Genomic DNA, 10,587 nt, shown 5'->3' with positions numbered 1-10,587 from the left:
CAATTCCACTCTTGAGGATTGATCTTAAGGAAATAGTCACAGATGTGTTAATCATTTAACTAAGAGGATGTTTGCTCCAGTGCTGTTTGTAACAGCAAATATTTAGAAACACAACCTAACTATTCAGCATTCTTTCAAGTAAGTCATTCAACAAATATTTACTAAGCACTTAGTAAGCTTGGGCCTTGGACACAGTAGACCAAGTAAATCAAGGCAGTGCAATGTAACGCAATACTCCGCAGCATTAAAATGAGATAGAATCTTTAATGACAGAGAGTCATCACATCATTAACTGGAAAAAAAAAAAAAAAAAAGCATGTTAAAAACAAGATGTGTAATATAATCCCATTTGAGGAAAAATATGCATATTTTCATGAAATTTTGGAATCATGCAATAGATTTTCAAACTGGCGATTGCTGGGTGATGAGAAATGATTATTTAAACCTCCTTCCTTTTTCTTTCTCTATATTACAACTTTTTCTCCACTAATATAAATCTTTTTCTTTTTGATTTTTTTGTCACTCATTAATTTATTAAAACCACCAGCACTGTGTTTTGAAGATAAAATAAGTAAAATGCCTGGTATATAATAAATGTCCCAAACATTCCATTTGTCTTTCTATTTATAAATTATCCCTACACTTTCAGTGGTCAGTTTTCTGAAAACCTAAGTAAGTCACCTGAGTGCTAGTTCAAGCTTCTGGTTAGGAGCTAGATTTTGGGAATGATATCCTTCATCACAGAGCACTTGGGGTCATCAAAGCAGATCATGAAAATGCCAGCTTTCTCCTCATTTGGGAAAGATCGTCCTACCTTACTGTCTTTTTTACTCCAGTACTTTTGTTCCTGCCAATGTTCTTCTGTCACTGCAATAGTTTTACTTTCTCTCTGTTTCTTTCTGGAGCTCTGCCAGCTTGTTTTTGATCTCCTTGTATTGATTTCCATCCACTCTTTGAAACTTTAAGTTTCTTCCTTGAGTTTTTTGGAGTTTTTTTCTTTTTAAGTGATAATAAAGTTTTTGAAACTTTAGAGACCTACTTGAGGTCTTGTTTCCTTAGGTAATGTATGTTTTCCTTCTGCTTTCTCTGGTGTTCCTTCCCTCCTTTTTCTTTGCCATATCTGTGCATAGACTGGATGTTGGGTTCTTCTTCATAGTTCTGACCTTTCGATGTGTCCAGATACTTATCAAATAAGAGTTTGTGGAAGTGCCAAGGAAGAGAGTTAATGAAATGAGCAATTTTGTATTAGATTACTACCTGTACAGATTACTACCTGTAAGTCTGTTCAAGCTTCCCTGATAGCTCAGTTGGTAAAGAATCTGCCTGCAATGCAGGAGACCCTAGTTTCATTCCTGGGTCAGAAAGATCCCCTGGAGAAGGAAGAGGCTACCCACACCAGTATTCTTGGGCTTCCCTGGTGGCTCAGCTGGTAAAGAATCCACCTGCAGTGTGGGAGACCTGGGTTGGGAAGATCCCCTGGAGAAGGGATCAGCTACCCACTCCAGTATTCTGGCCTGGAGAATTCCATGAACTGTATGGTCCATGGGGTTGCAAAGAGCTGGACACAACTGAGATACTTTCACTTTCATAGGTCTGTTCACAAGATCGGTTATTTCCTTTATTTTAGGAAGGAAAACACATTCCCATACCTTTGATGTTTTAAGAAGTTGGTTCGGCCCTTTAGGACAGCGCTTCTCAAAGTTTAAAGTACACAGAAGTCGCCTGGAGACCTTGTTAAGATGCAAATTCTGATTCACTGGTAAGGTTTGGCCTGCTCGAGTGTGCCAAGTTGTGTCCGACTCTTTGCAGCATTATGGACTGGAGATCACCAGGCTCCTCTGTCCATAGAATTTTCCAGGCGAGAATACTGGAGTGGGTTGCCATTTCCTCCTCCAGGGGATCTTCCTGACCCAAGGATTGAACCTGTGTCTCCTGCATCTCTGTGCACTGGCAGGCACATTTTTTTTTTTTTTTAACCACTAAGCCACCTGGGAAGCCTCCCAAAATAAGCCTCTGAATCTTTAAAAGGAAATTCAGCCTTGCAATTTTTGGTGAATTTCTTTAGGTAATCAGTTTCAGGGAATGGTGCCTGAGGGTAGTGCTGGAGGAATCGGTGAAATCTGGGCAGTCTCCTACCTCCCCTGGACTCTCAGCTAGACCTGCCAATCCTGTCCCTCTGCCCTCCCAGCCACATACACACACACACACACACACACACACCCCACACACACACAAACACACATCCTTCTCAGCAATTTTTCCAATAAGGTTGCTCTCCTCGGATCTCCTGCTTCTTCTCAGAATAAGACTTCAACTTCTATTTCAAGTAGAACACTTAGCTTCCCCTCCTTGAGGCCCTTAACTTTTGTTCCCCTTTTCTACAAACTTAATTACCACCTTTACTATTTGAGGGCTCTGTATTTGCCGATTTTCCTACTCACTGAAATTTATTTGCAACCCACAAATGCACCCCCAAATCAGTATTCTTAGGGCCTCTTGTGATCACTCATGGACATGCACAGAGTGGGGAAAAGCCAAGCCCTCCTCTCAATCCCCCTGCTGACACTCACGTTCCCAGCAAAAGTCACTAACACTATTTCTTGTTCCAGCTCTCAGACCATAAATAAGTTTGTTTTTGCTATTTCATCCCATTTTTCACATTTTCATGCTTCTCACTGGTGATTTCTCCATTTAAAATGGCCCCAACTGTAGGGCTCTGATGGGCCCCCTGGAGATGTGCGTTAGGCAAGGTTCTTTCACATTACAGAGCCAATAGCTGTGAGCGCAACATGAGTGAATCAGCAAGATACATTACATGCAGTGTCTTCAAACAAAAAGCACAGAAAACATATTTACCGCAAACAATAAGAATCGCCTTTGATCATTGTCACATCCTTTCCTCTGGTGCCATGACTCAGGGCCATCCTCGCCACTGTGTTCTCTTCTCTATCCCTTCTTTGGGGCCTTGGTACCATCACTGAGCTCCCGGGCTCTGTATTTTTGATTTCTCTTTCCCCTGGCTGTTTTCATCACTCTACACTCACTTTGAGGGCTTCCCAGGTGGCTCAGTGCTAAAGAATCTGCCTGCAATGCAGGAAATCCGGGTTCAATCCCCAGGTTGGGAAGATCCCCTGGAGGAGAAGATAGCAATCCACTCCAGTATTCTTGCCTGGGAAATCCCATGGACAGAGGAGCCTGACAGGCTACATACAGTCCATGGGGTCGCAAGAGAGTCAGAGTCAGACTCAGTGACTAAACAGCAACACATACTTTAAAGTTTCTCCTATCATGAAAAATACAGTCTTGACCAACTCCTATTGACTGTGTTCTCTCCTGTGACACTGAACTTTCAAGCTTTACGTGCATGATTTCCTTGACCCCTCAGACCAACTCTATAAAGGAGGTATTATCTCCATGTTACAGATAAGGAAGCTAAAGTGCAAGGACTTTAAGTAATTGGTCCAAGGTCACACAGCTAATAAGTACTGAAGGACACATCCTCCTCTCCCAAACATCCAGATTTTCCTGTTCTTCTACAAACTGCATCAAAATAAGATAGAATTCATGAGTAGTTACTCCTGACTCTGCTGCAGCCAAACCTGTGCCCTCACCAACCCCCTGGTGCAGCTCTCATCAATGACCTTGAACAATCATATCCACCAGGGCTGCCAGCCCTTGTCTTCCCAGATTGTGCCCTTGCATTTGAGCTGACTGGTCAGAGCACCACCTTGAAGCTATTTCCTTGACTCTGAGGACAGTAGTTTTGTCCTTCTTTATGCTGATCATTTCCTCTGTCACCAAAATGTCCCAGTATGTCACCCATACATCACCCTTGTGCATTAGGGTTTGCTCTTCTTTTCACTGAATTCCCCTTTACCTGGTGCTGTCCTCTAGGCCCTAGAAAAGGGAAGGTTGAGAGCTCCAGGCTCCATCTGCTGACAAGGAATTTGCAATCTGGCTGAAAATTCAAGACCCTGGAGGCAGAAAGTACACTTCCCAAGCCCATGTCAGTTTCAGCCCTGACTTTACCTGCTACAGGAAACCAGGGCAAGGAGACATCCCTGAAAATGAGAGCAACTGGAGAAGGCGTTCTAGAAGAGGTGTCATGGGCCCTGAAGCTCAAAGAGAATTTGGCTATGAAGACACAAGAGGAGAGATTTTCCAGAAGAAAAAAAAAGAGCAGAAAAGTCCTAATACCTTCACCAACACTCTTTCCTCCCAACTCCAACAAGTCCCAGAGGAATCACTCCACCTCCTGACCATCACAGGGCTGGTGGCCTGGGCCCCTGTTGACATGGTGACCCCACTCCGTCTTGTGCTTCTATAGCCTGGCACCTGTGGCCTGTTCTGGTGTGGCGTGCTCCCCTGGGGGGCACTCAGCAGAGCTGGTGTGTGATTGGCACAACTTAGATGGTTCAAGCCATGAAGAATCCACCTGCAATGCAGGAGACGAAGGAGACAAGGGTTCGGTCCCTGGATCAGGAAGATTCCCCTAGAGAAGGAACTGGCAACCTACTCCAGTATTCTTGCCTGGAAAATTCCATGGCCAGGGAAACCTGATGGGCTACAGTCAGACACAATTGAGCAGCTGAGCATGAGGAAGTCCCATTGGCCTGGCTTGGAATTCCAGGTTGATCACTCACCATTATGAGACCAGGCGCTGGTTGTCACCCTCAGCTTCCAGGTCCTCGTCTGCTTAAAGGTAGCCTATTCTGGGTTCTTTTGAGGACTGACTCAGGCAAAGCTGGCTGAGCACAGTGGCTGGTTCAAAAGTAAATGCTGGACAGACATGTATCCTCATTCTTCCTCTCTGGATCCGCCCTCCCTGTGCACTGCACCGGGGCCAAGCACATTGAATGTCACGTTCCTTTCATCTGAGTCTTGGCTCTCCCCAATCAGATTGCATCTCCCACGGACCAGGTCACACATTCACCTCCAGACTCCTTACCACGTTAGCATGGAGTCTTTCAGAGAGTAAGAGAGACGGGGAATAATCAGAGAAATGAGAAAATTTTGCACAGACTGGATCTGGGAAGAAAAATGGTCTACATCTGTTTCACAAAAGTATTCAGGACTCAAGAAATCTCCTCCCAGAAGAGAGGGCTCAAAGGAACACAGGTAAACTCAATGCATGGTGGGGTTTTTCCAGCAGCAAGATGGGGCCCTGGTGGGCTCCCAGGGCCTCGGACCAGAGCCACCTGGGCCTCTGAGAGACCTCATCCCCTGCTCTGAGAACAACTTGGATGCTATTGGCCACGAGGGCTCAGAGAAGAGAGGCACCACATTTCAATCCCAGTGGCTTGCAACCCAGACTCATTCCTGGGATTTCTGGGAATATGGGGGCCCTGCCATGACTATTAGCCCGTATGAAAATGGAAAAAGAAGAAAGAAAAGACCTCCTTAAGAAGAAGTTGCCCCCGGAGTATTTTTCAATCTGGTTCTCTCCAGATGTGTTTTCCCGGTGGGGTGACCCTCCGTGGCGGTGCTGGCTGTGCCGGCAAGCAGCCTTCCCAGGGCCCGGGACACAAAGCTGGTGTTGTTGAAACGAGAGCCGTGTAATCAGCTAAAGAATTCCTGAGCAGAACCAAGGGCAGCAGATACTCAAACCTTGAACTTTTTTACCTCCCTCCATTTTTCAAGGGCTTCCTGGAGAAAGGAGCACCTAGGGGCTTGCATCTTCTTCTTAGCTAATTAGAGACATGCAGGAACCAAGTGGATGCTGACAATGGTCTCCAGAGGCCCAGGGCTCCGACCATCCCCACGCTAAGGGAGCTACATTCTAGGTGGCATGTTTGTTTCCCAAGACCCGGCAGATTTTTCCAGGGTCCTGACACAGATGACATGGGGAAGGCAATAGCAGCCCACTCCAGCACTCTTGCCTGGAAAATCCCATGGATGGAGGAGCCTGGTGGGCTGCAGTCTATGGGGTCGCTAAGAGTCAGACACGACTGAACGATTTCACTTTCACTTTTCACTTTCATGCATTGGAGAAGGAAATGGCAACCCACTCCAGTGTTCTTGCCTGGAGAATCCCAGGGATGGAGGAGCCTGGTGGGCTGCCATCTCTGGGGTCACACAGAATCGGACACGACTGAAGCGACTTAGCAGCAGCAGCAGCAGACACAGATGACAAGGAAGTGACATCTCCTTCCGTAGTGGGTGATCTCATGGTCCTCTCCAGATGGCCCCCACTGGAAGGCTCAGAGCAGAGGCTCACAGCAGGGCTGGAACCCTCGCGGCCCACAGAAAGAAATAAAGAGCTGGGAACTAGCATTTGCTCTTCAGCATCAACCAGGTGCCAGGCCCCGGCAAGGTGGTGAGGGCACAGAGAGGCTATGAGCACAGGCTCTGATGCAAGACTGCCCAATGAGTCTGCCTCCTGGCTCTGCTACTTCCTAGCTGTGTGGCTTGGACAGGCCAAGTAGCCCATCCAGGTGGCAGATTCCTCACTTGTAAAATAGAGTCACAGTAACCAACTGGTAGAATTGAGATGATAAGTAAATCAAATGCTGCATCTAAAGAGCTTAGAAAAGCACCTAACAGTTAGAAAATGCCTGGAGAAGGAGAACCATTATTATTAGGAACACTTGTCTTGGCTCTGATAAGTATGGTGGCACAGTCTTCACAAGGGAGGAACCCAAGAGGCAGGATGCTGAAGAAATGGGTCCACAGTCGCACAGGAAATAGCCAATGATGCAAGTGTTTGACGCTCTCAGGCTCTGCTGTAAAACAGGACCCCTTGGACCTGCCGGGGAAGCAAGCTTCCGTTCCATTCAATAAAGGTTGCACGATGCAACCTCAGCCTGTGCAGACAGGTGCAGACGGGAGGGGCTGGGACCAGACCCAGTCCCTGTCCTCCAGGCGGATGTGTCCATGGTGACAACGAGGGAAGCAGCCGATAAGCTATGAGGTAGCAAAGGAACCCAGAGGAAAGCCTGAGCAGCTCATCACCCCTGATTCTCAGCCTTTGTGGAGATGAAGCAGAAGGATTAGAAAGCACCTCTTTTCCTCCATTTATGAATAAGAACTGCTACTTAGCAGGTTGTCCGGGACTTCCCTGATGGCCCAGGGGTTAAGACTGTGTGCTCCCAACGCAGAGAGCATGAGTTCAATCCCTGATCAGGGGACTAAGATCCTGCACGTGGTGGAGCTTTCAAGAAAAACAGGTTGTCCAATACACAGGTATTGAGTTTGTTTCCACTGTGTTCTGTTTTCCACGGCTGCCATTCTCTGGCCGTGTGCTCATCCCCTGTAAGGCCTCCCCCAGCATCCCAGCCACTGAGGGGCAGTCCTGGAAGACCCTGGGGTCTGGACCAGCCTGACTGTGGCTCTGCTCTCTGCCTGTCCCTCCCTGCCTGCTCCCAGCACCCCTGTCTCAGCGTGTCTGTGCCAAGCTTCCCAGAGAGGCTCCTTGATGTCCTGCAGGCTTTTGATGGGGAGTCGTCATAGAAAGCTCGTGATAAAGCCTTCCATTGAATTGCACAGACCCAAAGGTGATCGAATTCAAGCACTTTTGGGAATCCCTCGAGATCACTAGCTCCACCTCTGAAATATTACAGAGGGAACAAATGGGATCTGAGTGGGAAAGAGAAACTTCTCCAAAGCGGATCTAAATGAGGGCACAGCAGAGCTGGAACCTAAGCACAGGGGTTCCTGACCCCATCTGCTGCTCTTGTCTCTGCCCCGGGCTGGCCCTCGTGGCTGCCCTGAGATCACGGGGCCTGTCACACTGACTCTTGCCCACTACCACCTGGCAGCCTGCTCCTCGAGGCTCCCCCCACCCCCACCCCCGGCTCCAGCTCAGCAGTGAGTGTCAGATTCTGCCCCTGTGTGCAACTGTGGGCTAGGGAGCCCTGAGCAGGCAAGGGTAGGGCCAAGATGGAGCTGTGGCTGGAGGAGATGACCTCTGCCACCTCCACAACAGCCGACAGCTGAGGTGCCCAGGAGGGCTGGTCAAGACCCTGAGGTCTGGCACCGCTGGGAGACAACAGACTGAGTGACCCCGATGCCTCGATTTCTCCGTCCACAAAAAATGAGCAGTCTTGCCTAGCTGCTCTGAGTCCTGTCCCAGCTGGGCACAGCTGGAATCCACCCCCTTCCCTCAACCGCCCCCCACCCGTCACAACAAGGCACCCCTCCTCCAAGGTGGATGAGGCAGGGAATATGCAAACATGCCTAATTAAAGCTGGGAGTCAAAACAGCATTTCCCCCTCTGTGATTCAGCCAATCCCCACAACACTGCCGAAAGTGGGGCAAAGTCAAGCTTTCATCGCGTGCCAGATGGAAGCGTGGGCAGCCGAGGCAACAGAACAATTTTCTCTTGTTCCAAACACGTTTTTGGGGGGTGCCACATACCACTGTCAGCCTGCCTAGCCGTCTCCCTCTCCATCTCCAGGCACTTGATTACCCCCTGCCCCCAGAAGCATTCAGTCTTGAACTTTCTAATCATGGCCTGCCTTTGTTTGGGCACTTGGGATCATATGGCACCAATTGAAAGCGTAACCCGACTCAGGTTTGGTGTTTAACATACCTGCTGCAGAGGAAGTGTCTTTGAAGGAGAGGCCATGTGTGGTGGCCCTCGACCCTCCTTCCCCACAACCCAACCCTTCACCTCTTAATCAGGCTCCCAACTAACCACGGAGGTCTCACAATGGAAGGGCAATTACCAGGGCGAGGAGATGAAAGAGGCAGGCCCAATGGTCCGAAAGGTTCTTTTGCTTTTAAATTATCCATGATTTACCTGCATAAAAGGAGAGGAAGTGCCTGAAGATTATTCTAATTGAGCCAGACTTTTCAAATCATGGAAATACCAGCATTTCCAAGGGGAAATCCAATCCGTTCAAATTGCCCCCGTGAGTAACTCATACAAACAGAAGGAAAGAGGAGGCTTTCATTTGCCAATGTGGGTCTGATCAGTGTAAATTGGATAAATGGCAGGGCCAGGAGGGCATGAAGCTCCCAGAGTCCTCTGCCCGTGTTTTCTTAGCCAGGTTTGTAGAAGGGAGCCTTCGGAGCAGAGGAACGTTGGAGGAAATGCCTGCATTTCGGCACCAAGTCTCCTCCTCGGGTTATTGGAAACAGGCGGGAGTGTGTTTTCTCTGATGTATGTCCTTCCAACATCTCTGCCACAAAGCTCTGCAGATAATGGGCATCTTTAAAGGGTGTACATGGATTGTCTCGGACGAATGCTGGGTGTGACTGCCTGGCCTCCCTCCTGGGAGAGGGTGAGAGCCTTTGTATGAATGGACACTCTGTCACCGGACGAGTCCTGAGGGAGGAATTGGGGGTGGAGATATTAAGTGCCTTCCATAAGGTCAGAGTTTGAGTCCCTGGAAAAGCTGGGGCAAGACCTTCCTGCCTTTGGGTTCCCCGCTGTGCCTCTCAGAGACAATGGGCCTTTTCTTTGGGGCATGCCAAGTCATACATGGGGAGGAACATTTGTCTAAAAACCCCATGTGTGTTCCCAGGGGGTGCCTACCTATTGGAAAGTTTGGATCAACAAGGCTAAAAATAAGTGCCATTTTTAAAAATATGTATATTTTCCATGTTGGTCCTCAATATACAAAAAGAACACACATTTAAGAACACACAGAAATGCAGTGTGTGTATTTTATGTATAAAGCCATATCTACCACACATGTACACCCCTACATCACACTGACCACAATTTAAAGTAAATTCCAGGTAACACTTGAAAATCCAAACCAATGCCATCTACTCGGGCTCACAATTCTATTTGTTAATCAAAGAATAGAATCTATTTTGGCTAAGCCGTGATGTTCTTTTTGTCATTTTCTAAAAGGATAACCTTGGTTTTGCTAGACCTAGGAAATAGACTTTTGTTTAACAAAGAGGTGCCATGCGTGGCATGTTATAGGATATATTCACACACCTGGTTCAGAGCTGTAACCCTCAAGACAGTGGTGGAAGGAAGGGAGGGTGGTGTTTCATCCTATCCCCACTCCCTTTCGTAGAAGAGGGAATAAAGCCAGAGAATCGAACAGTGAAATTTCCTCAAGATGACCCAGAATCCCACAGCCTTTCTGCCCAGAAAGAAAAACGAGGCTGTAAGCACCATTACTTCACCACCCCCATCCACATTCCCCGCCATGAGGGGTTGGCTATAAACTGAACGAGAGTCAGGCAAAACATCAGCTGATACTCCTGTACTTAAGTATAAGAAGCTGAGGTCAGGGATTCTTGGAAATATTTCCCACAATGTAAGAGCATCAAGAAGGGGTTCTACAAAGACACGCAGGAGCACTGACATTCAGTGCTTGTGAAAGTCTACAGACCCAGCGTTTATTTCAAACAGCAGCAGTGAGTGGTAACCACAGCTCGGATGTTAGAATATTTATGGGACACAAATAAATTCCGTCTCCAAGAACAATGATAGAGCTGCTCGTGCCTTTTAGCCCATTCGTGGAGGGAACACATGGCACCGGAGAATCAGAATTTAGAACACAGAGCTGGGGCTCCTATTTTTTTTTTTTTATTTTCTGCAAGTTCATTCTGACTGAACCCCCCTTTCTATGCAAACAAAAGCTATTTCACATTTAAGACATTGCTTTCGCCAAGGCTTTGAGA

The sequence above is a fragment of the Dama dama genome, chromosome 11 (genome assembly GCF_033118175.1).
Source record: "Dama dama isolate Ldn47 chromosome 11, ASM3311817v1, whole genome shotgun sequence".
In the NCBI taxonomy this organism is placed as follows: Eukaryota; Metazoa; Chordata; class Mammalia; order Artiodactyla; family Cervidae; genus Dama; species Dama dama.
The sequence above is the reverse complement of the archived record's forward strand: the minus strand, read 5'-3'. Positions refer to the sequence as shown.